Source organism: Triticum aestivum, chromosome 2A (genome assembly GCF_018294505.1).
Source record: "Triticum aestivum cultivar Chinese Spring chromosome 2A, IWGSC CS RefSeq v2.1, whole genome shotgun sequence".
In the NCBI taxonomy this organism is placed as follows: Eukaryota; Viridiplantae; Streptophyta; class Magnoliopsida; order Poales; family Poaceae; genus Triticum; species Triticum aestivum.
The window spans coordinates 576265500-576285180 of NC_057797.1; positions in this window are offsets into that span (position 1 = coordinate 576265500).

Genomic DNA, 19681 nt, shown 5'->3' on the forward strand with positions numbered 1-19681 from the left:
ATATATGCTAGTCGCTTGCTGCAGCTCCACATATTTACCTTGCCTTTCCTATTAAGCTTAAATAGTCTTGATCGCGAGGGTGCGAGATTGCTGAGTCCTTGTGGCTCACAGATTACTATTAAACCAGATGCAGGGCCTGATGATTCCGCTCCAGGTGACGCGCTTGAGCTCAAGTGGGAGTTTGACGAGGACTCTCAACGATACTACGTGTCTTTCCCTGATGATTAGTAGTGGTGCCCAGTTGGGGGTGATCAGGACCGTGTCGCATGTTGGGTTATCTTTTATTTTGGCGCCTTAGTCGGGCCATGAGTGTTTGGATGATGTAATGTTATTTATGCACTTTGATTGACGTGGCGAGTGTAAGCCAACTATGTTATCTCCCCTTTTATTATCTATATTATTACATGGGATGTTGTGAAGATTGCCTAACTTGCGACATATGCCTTCAATGCGATTATACCTCTAAGTCGTGCCTCGACACATGGGAGATATAGTCGCATCGAGGGTGTTACAAGTTGGTAATCAGAGCCTTCCCCGACCTTAGGAGCCCCATTGCTTGATCGTTTTAGCAGCCGAGTTGTGTCTAGAAAAATGTTTTGAGTCATTTAGGAATTATATATCGGAGAGTTTAGGAATTCTTTATACTTCCCAGTCTCCTCATCGCTCTGGTAAGGCATCCTGACGTAGAGTTTTGACTCTTCTCTTCTCAAATTTCACTAAAAAAAATTTAGGATCACGCGGGTATCTTGGAATCGTTCCGATGGTTTTATGACGAGAACATTGTCTTGGTGCCTCCTATCAGGGGTTTTGTGGAAGTGTCCCGGGGAGTTGAGCTCTAAGGTGTTGTCGTCATAATTTTATCGTTGAAGTTCTAGAATACCTGAGTTTAGTACGTCGACATCGAAATCTCTTATGTGCAGTTCGTTGGTGAGATAACCTCGACGCCACCCAGTACTGGGGTGGGAGTTCGGGAGTATCGCCATAACTTGTATAACGGATGCTTTTCGAAGGTTGAGGTAGATGGTTTCCGAAGTTTTTCTCGGTTATGTGTTGAAGGATGGATACAGCTGGATGTAGGATTTGCTAGTTTGGGTGAGATATTATGCTTCTCCTGTATCCCCAACACCTGATTGCATAACCGGAAAGGTTCGGGAGTTTCATAGGTGGGAATTCTCGTAGCTCTAGTTCTTCTTCCACGGATATTTGGTTTGAGATTGGGATTTCTTACCGAGTATTCGTTCTTGATCCGTACCTTGTTGATTTATTTCTCTACCTAAATTCTAAGTGGCTTCTCAATTTATGGATATGTGACCATTTCAAGAGGAATGCATTTGTTCATTTTGTTCGGATGTGAAGACTTTATGTTGCAATTTTCATTCCGTTTGATCCAGCTTCATTTTATCTGTCAATGTGCTAACGGTGGTCAACCTCTTCAGGATGGCTCCCGCTAAGAGCACCAATCAGAATCAGAATCAAGATCCGCCACCACCTCCACCTCCTCCAGAGGCATGGCAAGCTGTGATGGCCGCAACCAATGCAAACACACAATTGATCATGCAAATTCTTCAAGAGCGCAATCAAGGCAACCAAGGGAACCAAGGCAACAATCAGAATCACTTCGCTACACTCAACCAGTTCCTTGCTAACGGGCCAAAGACTTTCAGCAATTGTGTTGAGGCAACTGATGCTGACGATTGGCTCGTGGATCTGTGCAAGCATTTCGAGTGCAGTAACGTCAGGCCTGAGGACTTCGTCAAGTTCGCTTCCTTCCAACTCAAAGATCAAGCTGCAGAATGGTTCCAGCAGTACAAGGATTCCATAGGTGGACGTGCGATTACTTGGGATGAATTCCGTCAAGATTTCAAAGCTCACCATATTCCCCAGAGCGTGGTTGAAAGCAAGCGTGAGGAATTCCACAACCTGAAGCAAGGCTCTTTGTCTGTCTATGACTACAACAAGTTGTTTCAGAAGCTCGCCCACTTTGCTAAGCAGGACGTACCTGATGAGAAGAGCATGATATACCAGTTCAGGGGTGGTCTCAGAGAAGAAATTCAGCTAGCTCTTGTTCTCTTTGAGCCCTTGAGGTACGATGAGTTCTACAACATGGCACTGAAGCAAGAGGCCGCTCAACTGAGGTGTGATGCTTCCAAGAAGCGAGTCGGAGATGCTACTCCTTCTTCCTTTACTCAAGTGGCCAAGCAGCAGAAGTATTGGCTTCGTCCTCCTCCGTTCCGTCAGCCGTATCAGCAGAAGAGCAAAGGTGGCAGTGGATCTTCCCACCCACCCAACCCTGGCTTTCAGAACAAGACTTCGTCTCAAGCTCCAAGATCGAGTGCTCCGTATCACCGTCTGCTTTCAGAGGTCACGTGCAACAAGTGTTTCAACCAGAGGCGTCTTCCTCCTCCTCCTCCTGTCAGATCGGCAAGTACAGCTATGGTCAAGCATAACACTAAGTCCGCCAAGGTCAACTTGCTGAATGCAGCTCAGGCAGAGGACTTGCCAGATGTGATTATGGGTAACCTTCCTGTTAATGACATTCCCGCAAGAGTTCTTTTTGACACGGGTGCATCTTTATCATTTTTATCGAAGCCTTTTGCATCCATGCATGATGTGCATACTATTGATTTGCCTAAGCCGATAGCGGTCTCTTCTCCGGGTTTGTTCATGAACACCAAAATGATGGCTCCGGATGTTACTATCACCTTGGGCGACTACAAGTTCCTTTCTTCCCCAATGGTTCTTGGTAACTCGGATATTGATCTTATTCTCGGGATGGATTGGCTTTCTAAGCACAAGGCACATCTTGATTGTGCAGCCAAGCAGATTCAATTGACTCATTCATCTGAGGATGTAATTGTCTTTGCCGCTCGTGATGATACCATCCGTCTGTTTTCTCTCAATGAGAAGGGTGAACTGGATGCTATCTCGCAAATTCCAGTCGTTTGCGAATATCAAGACGTCTTTCCAGAAGAGCTTCCAGGAATGCCTCCGCACCGGCCAGTCGAATTCGTTATTGATCTTGAGCCTGGCATGGAACCTGTGTGCAAGCGTCCTTACAAGCTTGGACCTGAAGAGTTGAAGGAGCTGAAGAAGCAACTCGATATTCAAGAGAGAATGGGTCTCATCCGGCCTAGTTCTTCTCCGTGGGGTTGTGGTGTTCTTTTTGTGAAGAAGAAGGATGGAACGGACCGACTTTGTGTTGATTACTGTCCATTGAACAAGAAGACCATCAAGAACAAATACCCACTTCCCAACATCAACGAGCTGTTCAAACAACTCAAAGGTGCCCAAGTATTCTCCAAGCTTGATCTCCGTATGGGTTATCATCAGATTCAAATCCGTGAGCAAGATATTCCCAAGACGGCTTTCAGGACAAGCTATGGTTCATATGAATACACTGTCATGTCTTTTGGCCTCGTCAACGCTCCTCCGACTTTCTCTCGCATGATGAACTTCATCTTCAACGCCTACACCAATGACTTCGTTTTGGTCTATCTCGACGACATTCTGGTTTTCTCGAAGAACAAGGAAGATCATGCCAAGCACTTGCGTTTGGTACTCGATAAGCTGAGGGAACACCAGTTCTACGCCAAGTTCTCCAAGTGTGAATTTTGGCTCGATGAGGTTCTTTATCTTGGTCATATCATCTCTGCCAAGGGCATTGCGGTGAATCCTGAGAAGGTGTCTGCAATTGTGAATTGGGAACCTCCTCAGAACGTGAAGCAACTCTGTAGCTTCCTGGGTCTCGCAAGCTATTGTCGAAGATTCATTGAAAACTTTTCTAAGATCGCGAAGCCTCTCTCAAATCTTCTCCAGAAGCACGTCAAGTACGTTTGGTCTCCGGAGTGTGACATTGCTTTCAACATTTTGAAAGAGAAATTGATCACTGCTCCAGTTCTGACTCCGCCTGATGAATCCAAGCCGTACGAGGTCTTTTGTGATGCCTCTCTCCAAGGTCTTGACGCAGTGTTGATGCAAGAGAATAAAGTTGTTGCTTATACCTCTCGCCAGTTGAAGCCCAACGAGAAGAACTACCCCACTCATGATCTTGAGTTGGCGGCAGTTGTGCATGCTCTTTTGACTTGGAGACATCTCTTATTGGGAAGAAAAGTGGACATCTTCACTGACCACAAGAGTCTCAAGTACATCTTCACTCAGCCTAATCTCAACCTCAGGCAAACTCGATGGGTCGAAATGATTCAAGAGTATAATCCAAGTATCGAGTATACTCCAGGCAAGGCCAATGTGATTGCTGACGCATTGAGCAGGAAAACTTACTGCAACAGCCTGATTCTCAAGCCTTATCAACCCGAGCTTTGTGAAGCTTTCCGCAAACTTAATCTGCAAGTTGTTCCTCAAGGTTTCCTCGCCAACCTTCAAGTCTCTCCTACCTTGGAAGACCAGATTCGCCAAGCTCAGCTTCTTGATGCTATGGTGAAAAAGGTGAAGATTGGGATTGCCAAGAGTCAACCCAAGTACAAGTGCTACCGCCTTGATGACAAGGATACTCTCTTCTTCGAGGATCGTATTGTTGTACCCAAAGGTGAACTCTGTGAAGTGATCATGAAAGAGGCTCACAATTCTCTCCTCTCCATCCACCCTGGGAGCACGAAGATGTATCAGGACCTCAAGCAGGCTTATTGGTGGACTCGAATGAAGCGCGAGATTGCTCAATTCGTGAATGAATGTGATGTCTGCAGAAGAGTGAAGGCAGAACACCAAAGGCCAGCTGGTCTCCTACAACCTCTTGCCATTCCAGAATGGAAGTTTGACCACATTGAAATAGACTTCGTGACTAGGTCTCCAAAGTCCAAGCGTGGCAATGATGCTATATTCGTTGTCATCGACAAACTCACCAAAGTGGCTCACTTTATGCCTATCAAAGAGTCAATCACTGCAGCTCAATTGGTGGAACTCTATACCTCTCGGATTGTCTCTCTGCATGGTATTCCACAAGTGATCTCTTCAGACCGTGGCAGCATCTTTACCTCCAAGTTTTGGGATTCTTTTCAGAAGGCCATGGGCACCAACATCCACTTCAGCACAGCTTTCCATCCTCAAACTAGCGGTCAAGTCGAGCGTGTCAATCAGATTCTTGAAGATATGCTCAGGGCTTGTGTGATCTCCTTCGGCATGAAGTGGGAGGATTGCCTTCCATATGCTGAATTCTCCTACAACAACAGTTTTCAAGCAAGTTCGGGCAAGGCCCCATTTGAAATTCTATATGGCAGGAAGTGCCGTACCCCTCTCAACTGGTCTGAAACTGGTGAACGTCAGCTTTTGGGTAATGACTTAATCACAGAGGCAGAGGAAATGTGCAAAGTCATTCGAGATAACCTCAAAGCAGCCCAATCCCGCCAGAAGAGCTACTATGATAGTAAGCACCGTGATTTGGCTTTCGAGATCGGAGATCATGTTTACCTCCGCATCTCTCCTATGAAAGGTACTTATCGCTTCGGTATCAAAGGGAAGCTTGCCCCCAGATACGTGGGACCTTTCAAGATTGTCAGCAAGAGAGGTGATCTCGCCTATCAACTCGAGCTTCCTTTAAACTTTGTAAATGTTCATGACGTGTTCCATGTCTCTCAGCTCCGAAAGTGCTTCAAGACTCCTGACCGCACCGTCAACTTCGAGGACATTGAGCTCCAAGAAGATCTCTCTTATCGTGAGCACCCAGTTGCTATTCTTGAAGAGACTGAATGCAAGACTCGCAACAAGTCAATCAAATTCCTCAAAGTCAAGTGGTCACACCATTCCGACCGTGAAGCTATCTGGGAACGCGAGGATCACCTCCGTTCTGAGTACCCGGAATTCTTTTAGTCCTAGATCTCGGGACGAGATCCTTTCGTAGTGGTGGAGTGTTGTAACACCCCGGATGTAACTTTCCCAATATGTACTCCAACTCTTGCCGTTTCCGGCCTTAAGTTATTTTATTTGCTCGGGTTCAGGTTTTTGTCTCCGTGTGTTGTTCTCGTTGTCATGCATCTCATATCATGTCATCATGTGCATTGCAATTGCATACGTGTTCATCTCATGCATTCGAGCATTTTCCCCGTTGTCCGTTTTGCATTCCGGCGCTTCATTCTCCTTCGGTGGTCATTTCTACCTTTCTTTTGTGTGTGGGGATTAAACATTTCTGGATTGGACCGAGACTTGCCAAGCGGCCTTGGTTTACTACCGGTAGACCGCCTGTCAAGTTTCGTACCATTTGGACTTCGTTTGATACTCCAACGGTTAACCGAGGGACCGAAAAGGCCTCATGTGTGTTGCATCCCAACACCCCTCCAAGTTGGCCCAAAACCCACCAAAACCCTCTACATCATCTAGAGCGTTCGATCACGATCACGTGGCCGAAAACCGCACCTCATTTGGACTCTCCTAGCTCCTCCTATGCCTATTTAAAGAACCCCCTCCGAAATTCTTTTTCTCCTCCCCCGAAACCCTAGATCCATTTCATCCGCCGCCGCCGGACAAAAACGGCCACCGACGGACATGTCCGGCTAGCTCTGCCGCCGCCACGTGTCGCCCGCCGATTGGCCGCGCCGCCGCCCCACTTCCCCGTTGCCTTCCGCCGCCGCCCGCCGCATCTTCACGAGGCCCGACCTCTCCTCCGCCAAGGCGCGCCGCCCGCCGGCCGCCCTCCGCCACGCTGGCTCGCCGCGCCGTCGTCGCCCGGTCCCCACCGCGCCGGCGAGTGCCTCCCCGCCGCCCAACGCCGCCCCGGCGAGCTACGTCGACGCCGGCGAACTCCGACCGCCGTGCCCAAGTCCGGCGACGCCCCGCTTCGCTCCGATGAACAGTGTTTTCTGGCGAACAGGAACTTCCGGCGAACATCGAAGAGCGCGCCGGATCTGGATCTGGAAGATTGGATCGGGGTTGACTTTTTCGTCCCAAACCCCAATAATTTGCGTTTTTCATCATGCTATAACTCCGCATCCGTGGCTCCGTTTTGGGCATATAGCATATCAAAATGTTCGTCTCAGAGAGCACATCATTTCATGTCATTGCATAATTTTCATTTGAGTTCATATTGATGCCCGAAATGCTGTTGGAAGAGTGCTATTTGAGATAATTGTCAGATCTGCTGCTCCATTTAGATATTTGTCATTTTTGCCATGATTATTGTGTGCATGATATGCCCATGAGCTCTACATATGTTTTGTTAAGGGTTTTGCCATCTTTTCAGAGGTGCAACCCATGTATTTTGTGATGTGTGAGGTGACTAGCACCAGCTTGCAAGGTGAGGCACTTGGTAATGCTGATTTCAGGGACTTAGCATTTCCACTAAGTCCTTGACCTGTTTTTCTCATACGGCCATATGTTCATGTTGTTTCCTAGTGATTCATGCCTCTTTTGAGGATGATCAGTAAGGATGATTTGTTAATCTTGTAGTGCTCTATCCATCCATGTCTTTGTTTGCAATTATGAAGCACCCTAGCTTGAGTTAATCGAGCTCTACTTTTGTCATTTCGCGAATCTGGGCAGATTGTCTACTTGTTAGCGATTTTGTCGATGATGTTGTAGTTGATCCGTGCATGCCATGATATTGTTCTTGCCATGTCTAGCTTGCATTTTGTGTATTCTTGATGGGTGTATGCTTATATTATCATGACTTGCTCTGTAGTGAGTGCATCGAGCTCGTAAACATGCCTACTTGATATCTGTTTTCAGCATGCTCCAGTTTTCACTAAGTCTGAGAACTGATTATGTTTTTGCCATGTTCACATGCTTGCAAATGTATTTTCTGATCCCTTTTGGCTCAAGGTCATTAAGTGACTTTTGTTAAGATCTTTGAGTAGCTCCATGCCATGCTTTACTTTGCCATGTTTAGGTCATGTAGCATGTAGTTTTCATGCTCCGAAGAGTGCTATCTGGTCTGAAATTCCAGACAAGTGTCAATTTCACTAAGTCTGAGATCTGTTTACCATATGCATTTTTGCCATGCTTGTTTGAACCTGTTAATGGATGACTTGGCCGTAGCTCAGTGCTAGACTTTTGTTAAGCTTCATGAATGGATCCCTGCCATGTATTTTGATGCCATGTTTGGGTGCTGTAGCATGTTCATCTTGTTGCATTTGTTTGACTACTTGCTGTAAATCGCAGAACGGTGCCATATTTGAATTGCTTGCCATTTCCAAACCGTAACTCCGATTCCGACGTTCTTTATATCGTTTTCAAGCGATTTCATCTCATCTTTCTAGTGGCATACTTGGTTTTTCAAGTTGAGGCCAGGTTCATGCATTCCTTGTCACATCTTGCATATGCATCCCACATCACATCCCGCATAGCATATCATCTTTGCATCATATTGTTTGAGCTTTGCACGTGGTTGATTGCGTTCCGTTTGCTTGTTTGTCTTGTTTGGGTAGAGCCGGGAGACGAGTTCGCTAACGAGGAGCCCGTTGAGTTTGCTTTCGAGGATCCAGTCAACTCTGACAACTTTGCAGGCAAGATGATCATACCCTCGAAATCACTACTATCTTTGCTTTGCTAGATGCTCGCTCTTTTGCTATGCCTATGCTACGATGCCTACCACTTGCTTATCATGCCTCCCAAATTGCCATGCCAAACCTCTAACCCACCATGTCCTAGCAAACCGTTGATTAGCTATGTTACCGCTTTGCTCAGCCCCTCTTATAGCGTTGCTAGTTGCAGGTGAAGATTGGAGACCGTTCCTCGTTGGAACATTATTTTACTTGTTGGGATATCATTATATTGCCATGTTATCTTTATGCATCTATATACTTGGTAAAGGGTGGAAGGCTCGGCCTCTCGCCTAGTGTTTTGTTCCACTCTTGCCGCCCTAGTTTCCGTCATATCGGTGTTATGTTCCCGGATTTTTGCGTTCCTTACGCGGTTGGGTTATAATGGGAACCCCTTGATAGTTCGCCTTGATTAAAGCTTTTCCAGCAATGCCCAACCTTGTTTTACCTTTTGCCACCTAGCCTCTTTTTCCCTTGGGTTTCCAGAGCCTGAGGGTCATCTTATTTTAACCCCCCGGCCAGTGCTCCTCTGAGTGTTGGTCCAACCGAGCGATGTCCGGGGCTACCAGGGGCAACTCTGGGCTGGCCTACCCGACGTCTTGCTCATCCGGTGTGCCCTGAGAACGAGATGTGTGCAGCTCCTATCGGGATTTGTCGACACATCTGGGTGGTGTTGCTGGATTTGTTTTAACTTGTCGAAGTGTCTTGAAGAACCAGGATACCGAGTCTGATCGGAACGTCTCGGGAGGAGGTCTATTCCTTCGTCGACCATGAGAGCTTGTCATAGGCTAAGTTGGGACTCCCCTACAGGGATTTGAACTTCCGAAAGCCGTGCCTGCAGTTATGGGCAGATGGGAATTTGTTAATGTCCGGTTGTAGATAACTTGAACCTTAACTTAATTAAAATGAATCAACAGTTTACTGTGATGGTCTCTTCTCGGCGGAGTCCGGGAAGTGAACACGGTGTTGGAGTAATGCTTGCGCAGGTCGTTCTCTAGTTTCTCGCTCGCGCTTTGCCTCCTCTTCTCGCTCTATTTTGCGAACAGGATAGCCACCATATATGCTAGTTGCTTGCTGCAGCTCCACATATTTACCTTGCCTTTCCTATTAAGCTTAAATAGTCTTGATCGCGAGGGTGCGAGATTACTGAGTCCCTGTGGCTCACAGATTACTATTAAACCAGATGCAGGGCCTGATGATTCCGCTCAGGTGACGCGCTTGAGCTCAAGTGGGAGTTCGACGAGGACTCTCAATGATACTATGTGTCTTTCCCTGATGATTAGTAGTGGTGCCCAGTTGGGGGTGATCGGGACCGTGTCGCATGTTGGGTTATCTTTTATTTTGGCGCCGTAGTCGGGCCATGAGTGTTTGGATGATGTAATGTTATTTATGCACTTTGATTGACGTGGCGAGTGTAAGCCAACTATGTTATCTCCCCTTTTATTATCTATATTATTACATGGGATGTTGTGAAGATTGCCTAACTTGTGACATATGCCTTCAATGCGATTATGCCTCTAAGTCGTGCCTCGACACATGGGAGATATAGTCGCATCGAGGGTGTTACAGATCCCCCCTAAGAGGGATAAACTAACCTTGGGTTTTGTCGATGATGACTTCATGTAGGTGTTGAAGATGTGGATGGTCTATGTTGATGTAGATCATTTGGAGCTATCCTTTGGAGTGAGTTGCACTTTCAATACCTACACGTGTTAGTCCCATAAGGAACAAACAAAGATATCCATAGACATAGAGTGATGCACACACAAGATGATGTCTATGAAAGCTTTAGGTTACCTTGTCCCTTGTCTTACCAACAAGAGGGTTTGTGACTCCTTGAACTAGTGCAAGATGTGGAAGTTGATTGCACTTGTTCTTGCCAAAATGATAAGAGTGAAGTATGTTGGCGGAGTCACCCTCAAGAAATCTCTAGTTCTTCTTCTTCGGGATCCACACCATCTTGATGGGAATCCTCGGAGTTGTAGTTGTACTTGATGAAGTGGAACTTGATGTAGTCTTGGGAACCCACTTGACCAAGGCCTTAGCAGCTTCTTGAAATGCATCAATTTCCTCTTAAAGCTTGTCCTTGCCTTTTTCTTGTGGTCTTGTGGTGGAAGATCATCTTGAGCTTGTGTCCCTTTGGAAGAAGTAGTATCATACTTCTCTTGCTGAGGAACAAACTTCATCTTGGGGTATTGATATTCTTCCCACTCAACTCCATTGGCATTGAACTTTCGTTCAAAACCAATACCTTGATTCTTTCGGTGCCTTCCTTGCTTGCATACAATTTCCTCGAATTGCTTACTCCCGGCAAGGCTCTTGTAAACACCTTTCTCTATAATTCCCTTCAACAAGCTATTTTCTTGCTCAAGTGTAACTTGGATAAGAGAATCATTAGTGGAATCAAGAGAACTACTAGAAGTAACAACATTGGATTTAGCATCATCATTGTTACTACTAGAAGAAGAATCTTTCTTATTCTTGTTACTAGACTTGAATTGAGGCATGTAAGTGGATAAGAGTAAACGCTTGGCAATGTAAGAAGAACTTTTCTTGCGAAGATCATCATTGATTGCCTTTAAGAACTCATGCTCTTGCTCAAGATTGAGCTTCTCAAAACGTAATTTCTCATGAGTCCTTAAAAGTTCTCAATGATCTCCTAAGATAGTTTCATGAGCTAACTTAAGAGTGTTTAGTTCTTTAGTTAGAGACTCAATCTTCTCCTTATCATTGTCATTCGTTTCATCATAGTATTCATCACTATAGTTGTCAACAAGTAACTCATCATCACCTAACAAGTCATCTTCATCACTATTGAAATCAACATACTCGGGGTGTGATACCTTTGGACCTTTGGACATGAAGCATCTTCCAATTCCTTTATTTGGTGAATCAAATATGTCGTAGGAGTTGGTTGACACAAGTGCTAGTCCGGCAACACCTTCATCTTGAGTATATTAGGAGTCGGAGTGATAGCTTCTCTCGGAGTCATTGTCGGAGTCGGAGCCGGATACCCATTCACCAACATGAGCTTGATGTCTTCGTTTTGTGTAGCTCCTTAATGACTTGTCCTTCCTCTCTGAATCCTTGCTTCTCCGAGAGGGTCTTCGTTCATATCGATCATCCCTACTCCTTCTCTCCCTTGAAGGTGATTCTTCTCTTCTACTTCTTTTGGGAGAATCTTCTCTTCTCTTGTGGGGAGCCGTACACTCATTGGAGTAGTGTCTGGGTCTTCCATAATTGTAGCAGTTTTTCTCTCGACTAGAAGATCTTTTGTCATTGTAGGACCTTGACTTGGAACTTCTCTCCTTGCTTCTACTCTTGTAGAACTTGTTGAAGTTCTTCACCATTAGGCTCAATTCTTCATTGAAGTTTTGTTTCTCACTTGATGATATGGGGGCTTCACATGAGGCTTTGTAAGCACCACTTGACTTGTTATGGAGCTCCTCCTTATCCTTGAGTGACATCTCATGAGCAACAATTCTTCCAATGACTTCCGTTGGCTTGAGATCTTTGTAATTTGGCATCATTTGGATCAATGTGCATACAGTATCGGTTTTCCATCCAAGGCTCTTAGGATCGTCTTGATGATGAATTTGTCGGTCATCTCTTCACTTCCTAAGCCGGCAATATCATTTGTGATAAGAGCAAGCCTAGAGTACATTTCGGCGACACCTTCACCATCCTTCATCTTGAACTTGTCAAGTTGACTTTGAAGCACATCCAACTTGGATTCCTTAACGGAGTCGGTACCTTCGTGCATATCAATCAAAGTATCCCAGATTTCCTTTGCATTCTTAAGACGGCTGATTTTGTTGAATTCTTTGGGGCACAATCCGTTGAAGAGGATATCACAAGCTTGAGCATTGTATTGTAGCATCTTTAACTCGTCCGCGGTAGCTTCATGATTTGGTTCTCTCCCATCAAAGAATTCACCTTGCAAGCCAACACACACAATAGCCCAAATGGCGGGATTATGTCCAAGAGTATGCATTTTCATCTTATGCTTCCAACTAGCAAAATTAGTGCCATCAAAGTAAGGACCTCTACGGTGATAATTTCCCTCGCTAGACGCCATACTCTCCTAGGTTGTGAAACCAAGGCTATGACCACCAAAAGCTATGGAAAGCAAAGCAAATGGAGACCAAGGCTCTGATACCACTTGTAGGATCGAAAGTATGTCTAGAGGGGGGGGTGATTAGACTACTTGACCAAATAAAATCTATCCTTTTCCCAATTGTAGTCTTTGGCAGATTTTAGCTATCTTAGCACAAGTCAAGCAATCTTAACACAATTCAAGCAAGCATGCAAAGAGTCTATGAGCAGCGGAAAATAAAGCATGCAACTTGCAAGAATGTAAAGGGAAGGATTTGGAGAATTCAAACGCAATTGGAGACACGGATGTTTTTGTCGTGGTTCCGATAGGTGGTGCTATCGTACATCCACGTTGATGGAGACTTCAACCCATGGAGGGTAACGGTTGCGCGAGTCCATGGAGGGCTCCACCCACGAAGGGTCCATGAAGAAGCAACCTTGTCTATCCCATCATGGCCATCGCCCACGAAGGACTTGCCTCACTAGCGGTAGATCTTCACGAAGTAGGCGATCTCCTTGCCCTTACAAACTCCTTGGTTCAACTCCACAATCTTAGTCGGAGGCTCCCAAGTGACACCTAGCCAATCTAGGAGACACCACTCTCCAAGAAGTAACAAATGGTGTGTTGATGATGAACTCCTTACTCTTGTGCTTCAAATTATAGTCTCCCCAACACTCAACTCTCTCTCTCACAGGATATGGATTTGGTGGAAAGAAGATTTGAGTGGAAAGCAACTTGGGGAAGGCTAGAGATCAAGATTCATATGGTGGGAATGGAATATCTTGGCCTCAACACATGAGTAGGTGGTTCTTTCTTAGAAAATGTGTATTGGAAGTGTAGGTATGTTCTGATGGCTCTCTCCATGAATGAAGAGTGGGTGGAGGGGTATATATAGCCTCCACACAAAAACTAACCGTTACACACAATTTACCAATCTCGGTGAGACCGAATGGAGAAACTCGATCGGACCGATTTAGAAAATCTAGTGACCGTTAGGGTTTTCGGTGGGACTGAGATGCAACTCAGTAGAACCGATATGGTTAGGGTTAGGGCATAACGTAATCTTGGTGTGACCGATTACACAAACTCAGTGGGACCGATTTTGGTAATAGGCTAACTAGAGAGTTGGTCAGGTAAACTCGGTGGGACCAATCGCTCATTTCAGTGGGACCGAAATGTTACAAAAGGAAAACAGAGAGTTTACATTGCAATCTTGGTGGGACCGATCACTCATCTCGGTAGGATCGAAACGTTATGAAGGGAAACAGAGAGATTATAACCCCATCTCGGTGTGACCAAAATCCCTATCGGTGAGACCGATTTGCCTAGGGTTTGTAGCAGTGGCTATGACATCTGAACTTGGTGGCGCCGGATAGAAAGAATCATTGGGGCTGAGTTTGACTTTAGGTTTAGGTCATATGTGGATGTGGGAAGGTAGTTGAGGGTTTTGGAGCATATCACTAAGCACTATGAAGCAAGAACCTCATTAAACAACACCTCATCCCTCCTTGATAGTATTGGCTTTTCCTATAGACTCAATGTGATCTTGGATCACTAAAATATAAAATGTAGAGTCTTGAGCTTTGAGCTTGAGCCAATCTTTTTGTCCTTAGTATTTTGAGGGGTCCACTTTCCTCATCCATGCCATGCCATTCATTGAGCTTTTCTTGAAATATTAATCTTGGAATATCATTAGCTCAATGAGCTATATGTTGTTAGGAATTACCAAAACCACCTAGGGATAGTTGCACTTTCACTCGTAACTCTCCGGTACTCCGAAAAATACCCGAATCACCCGGAACCATTCCGATGTCCGAATATAGCCTTCCATATATCGATCTTTACCTCTCGACCATTTTGAGACTCCTCGTCATGTCTGTGTTACCTCTCGACCATTTTGAGACTCCTCGTCATGTCTGTGATCTCATCCGGGACTCCGAACAAATTTCGGTCATCAAATCACATAAATCATAATATAAATCGTCATCAAGCGTTAAGCGTGCGGACCCTACGGGTTCGAGAATTATGTAGACATGACCGAGACACATCTCCGGTCAATAACCAATAGTGGAACCTGGATGCTCATATTGGCTCCTACATATTCTATGATGATCTTTATCGGTGAAACCGCATAACAACATACGTCATTCCCTTTGTCATCGGTATGTTACTTGCACGAGATTCGTTCGTCGGTATCATCATACCTAGTTCAATCTCGTTACCGGCAAGTATCTTTACTCGTTCCGTAATGCATCATACCGTAACTAACTCATTAGTAACATTGCTTACAAGGCTTAAAGTGATGTGCATTACCGAGAGGGCCCAGAGATACCTCTCTGATATACGGAGTGACAAATCCTAATCTTGATCTATGCCAACCCATCAAACACCTTCGGAGACACTTGTAGAGCATCTTTATAATCACCCAATTACGTTGTGACGTTTGATAGCACACAAGGTGTTCCTCAGGTATTCGGGAGTTGCATAATCTCATAGTCAGAGGAACATGTATAAGTCATGAAGAAAGCAATAGCAATAAAACTAAACGACCATTATGCTAAGCTAACGGATGGGTCTTGTCCATCACATCATTCTGCTAATGATGTGACCCCGTTCATCAAATGACAACACATGTCTATGGTCAGGAAACTTAACCATCTTTGACTAACGAGCTAGTCAAGTAGAGGCATACCAGGGACACTCTGTTTTGTCTATGTATTCACACATGTACTAAGTTTCCGGTTAATACAATTCTAGCATGAATAACAAACATTTATCATGATATAAGGAAATATAAATAACAACTTTCTTATTGCCTCTAGGGCATATTTCCTTTAGGAGGTACAAGAAGGGCTTCCCCTAGGATACCCATACACATGTTACATCGGAATAATTTCCGTAACTTGGTTCACAACTATGGCATTGAAAATACCACCCATGTGCACATACCTTCCAATTGGGACACATCTCATCCAAGAGAAAGTGATGCAGGAACGAACTCTTGGGGGCGGAGAATAGGCATATTATGGCTGAGGTGCAAAAGAATACGGATATGATCTGCCCTGTGCTCCGGGAGATTCAAAGTTTGAGGGGGTCCTGATGAACATCAAGAGGGACAAGCCCATCACTTCATCATCACCATCATCACCGAAGAAAGAAACTTGAGTACATGGGTATGCGCACCACCCTAGGCTTGTGCCAAGCTTGGGGGAGGTGCCCTGGTATCGTATCACCATCACTTTTATTATCTTTACCCATCTTAGTTTGATCCTTAGTTACTTTGTGGTTTAGAAGAATAAAAGTTTAGTATGATATATTTTTGAGTGCTAGTTTCGTGATCTATCTATCTATAATCGAGTTGAGGGTTATATAATAAAGAGTAGGTTGAGTTTTGCTTCTTACTTTTATGTTTCAATCTTAGCAATGAAAATAATAAGAAGATCATATGCTAGTCCCATGGAAAGTAATGACTTTACATAAAGAAAAGTATAATTGATAAATTTCTTGGAAGATAACAAACATAGTATTGGTTAATGATGCAATTCATGAAAGATTAAGAAGGGAAAAGAAGATTCATGTATAAATATACTATATTGGACATCTTTTATGATTGGGACCCCCATTAAGTATTCTATGTCAATTTGTTGACATTGGACAAGGAAGACAACATAATGAGTTATGTTTGCTTATATTCACAAAGAAGTTATATTGTCATGGATCCTCTAACATGCAGTACTTGCTCAATATCTTTGCTAGCCAAAAATCCACAAAGTAGAGATGCTACTTGTGCATCCAAAACCCTTAAACCCAGTTTCATGCCATGAGAGTCAACTATATCTACCTATGGATTAAAAAAGATCCTGCAAGTAAGTTGTCATCGGTGCATAAAGAAATAAAAATTGCTCCTAAACATGTATGATCTTTGATTGTAAGGAAAAATTGCCTCCCAACTAGCGTTATTGTTTCACGCCCCTAGCTAGGCGTAATGCATAGTTTCAAGTGTTGTCCTCTTTCAAATTAATTCCATAGGTGGCCCTCGTAATGGATGCATATGGTGGCTTGATTCTATTTCTAGGGAAGTGTTCCATACCCTACTTTAACGGAAATAGAAATTTTATATTCCCGTCTTTCATATCAACAATAGCACCTATGGTTCATAGAAAAGGCCTATTACAAAGCACCTCTCCCATTGCAAGAAAAATCAATCTAGTTGGCCAAACCAAATCAATAGATCAAAGAGAAATACGAAGCTATAATAATCATGCATAAAAGAGTTCAGAGAAAACTCAAATAATATTCATGGATAATCTGGTCATAAACTCACAATTCATTGGATCCCAACAAACACACCGCAAAAAGTGATTACATCGAATAGAACTCCAAGAACATCAAGGAGAACATTGTACTGAAGATCAAAGAGAGAGGAGAAGCCATCTAGCTACTAACTATGGACCCGTAGGTTTGTGCTAAACTACTCACACATCATAGGAAGGGCAGCAAGGTTCATGTAGAGCCCTTCCGTGGTCGGATCCCCCTCCGGCAGAGTACCAGAAATGACCTCCAGATGGGATCTCGCAAGAACAGAAGTTTGCGGCAGCGGAAAATGTTGGGTTCTACGGTGTCGGGGTACACAAACATGAGTGTATGTTGCCCCTGACTTGTGCACGGATAGCGGGCCTCCGCTCGACAGCTAGAGATCAGCAAAAGAAACAACTAATCCAACAAATTAAAACAAGGCCAAGCCAAAGAAGCGCCTCTTTGAGAGATCAAAGAGCGGACCAAGAAGACCAAGGCGAATCAAGATAGCAAGATATCACCTTGGGAAAGCCTCCCTTGCTGGGCAGGAGAGCCTGGCCGGGTCGAGGCTGCCCCAAGGACAAGTCCAAGATTTCCCAGCAAGCTTGCCTGGTCCACCATGGGCGAACCTCCCCACTAAGGCGCTACCGCTCCACCGTTCCACCACACCGCAACACAAATAAGTTATCAGTGCGGTGTCGAGCTCCTAAGTGATTAAGTGGCATTCACAAAGCACGTGGCAGCCATTTGGAAGACAGATTACCCTCACATGACACCCGTCCAGGGACGTGTCAAGCAGATAAGCAGAAGATGATAAGCGGCACGACAGGCTTGCGGGGTTGCACCCTTAGCATGACACCTAGTAGTGCATTTAATGCACTTTGTCCTAACTGCTAGAGTTAGGTATGATAGCACTGTTAGCTATCTAATCACTAGATAAAGACTATTTTTCCACTTTGGTTACCCCTTTAAGCTATAAAAGGAGGTCCAAGGCAACGTAGCAAAGGATTTGGACCCCGCACACTTGTACGCATGTAGCTGCTCTCCCCGAGGCGACCCTATCGGGCTTGAGCGCTACGTGCTAATCGTGTTCCTCCACCCAATCCACCAAAGTGGGAGTAGGGTTTTACGCTTCTCAGTGGCCCGAACCTGGGTAAAGATCACCAGCATCACCACTGTCCTGTTGTCCCATGGCCTCAGCTCTTTGTGCAGTGTGATCTTCCCCCTTGCCGAACCACAAAGGGGCTGGTGGCCCCATAGGTGATCATGTCCTACCATGACATCTTTGTCACGCCAGGTAGGGGCAATCGCTTGCACGAATCCGAGGTTGTGAACGGTGCGTCAAGCTGCACAAGTATAGGGGATCGCAATAGTTTTCGAGGGTAAAGTATTCAACCCAAATTTATAGATTCGACACAAGGGGAGCCAAAGAATATTTGAAGGTATTAGCAGCTGAGTTGTCAATTCAACCACACATGGAGATTAATTATCTACAGAAAAATGATCAGTAGCAAAGTAGTTTGATAGTTTTGATAGTAGTGACAACAACAATAGTAACAGTAATAGTGATAGCAGTAATTTGCAGCAAGTGTAACAGTGATAGCAGTAGTAACTTAGCAGAAACAATATGGAAAAGTTCATAGGCATTGGACCGGTGACTTGTTGGATGATATTCATCATGTGATAGTTATAACCTAGGGCGACATGGCACTAGCTCCAGTTCATCGATATAATGTAGGCATGTATTCCGTAAATAGTCATACGTGCTTTATTAAAAGAACTTGCATGACATCTTTTGTCCTACCCTCCCGTGGTAGCGGGGTCCATATTGGAAACTAAGGGATATTAAGGATTCCTTTTAATAGAGAACCGGAACAAAGCATTAACACATAGTGAATACATGAACTCCTCAAACTACGGTCATCATCGAGAGTGGGCCTGGTTGTTATCACTCCGGGGTTGTCGGATCATAACACGTACTAGGTGACTATAACTTGCAAGATCAGATCTAAAACATGGATATAATGATGAATTCATAAACAGTTCAGATCTGAAATCATGGCACCTGAGCCCAAAGTGACAAGCATTAAGCATGGCAAAGTCATAACAACATCAATCTAAGAACATAGTGGACACTAGGGGCCAGGCCCTAACAAAACTAACTCGATTACATGATGAATCTCATCCAACTCTTCACCAACCAGCGAGCCTACGAAGAAATTATTCACTCCCGGTGGGGAGCATCATGGAATTGGCGATGGAGAAGGGTTGATGACGACGAAGAACGAAGATCCCCCTCTCTGGAGCCCCAAACGGACTCCAGATCTGCCCTCCCAAGGAAGAATAGGGCTTGGCGGCGGCTCCGTCTCGTGGATCGCAATAATTCTTTCTCCCTAATTTCTCTCTCAGAAAATAGGAATTTATAGTGTCAGGGTTGAGGTCCATGGGGCCACCAGGTGGGTACAACCCACCTGGGCGCGCCAGGAGAGGGGGCGCGCCCTGGTGGGTTGTGCCCACCCAGGGGCCCCTCTCCGGTAGGTTTTGGCTCCAGAAATTCTTATATATTATATAAAAATTCCTCACAAAGTTCCGTTCCATTCCGAGAACTTCTATTTTTGCACAAAAACGACACCATGGTAGTTCTGCTGAAAACATCGTCAGTACAGGGTTAGTTTCATTCAAATCATGCAAATTAGAGTCCAAAACAAGAGGAAAAGCACGAGAAAAAGTAGATACGTTGGAGACGTATCAACTCCCCCAAGCTTAAACCTTTTCTTGTCTTCAAGCAACTCAGTTGATAAACTGA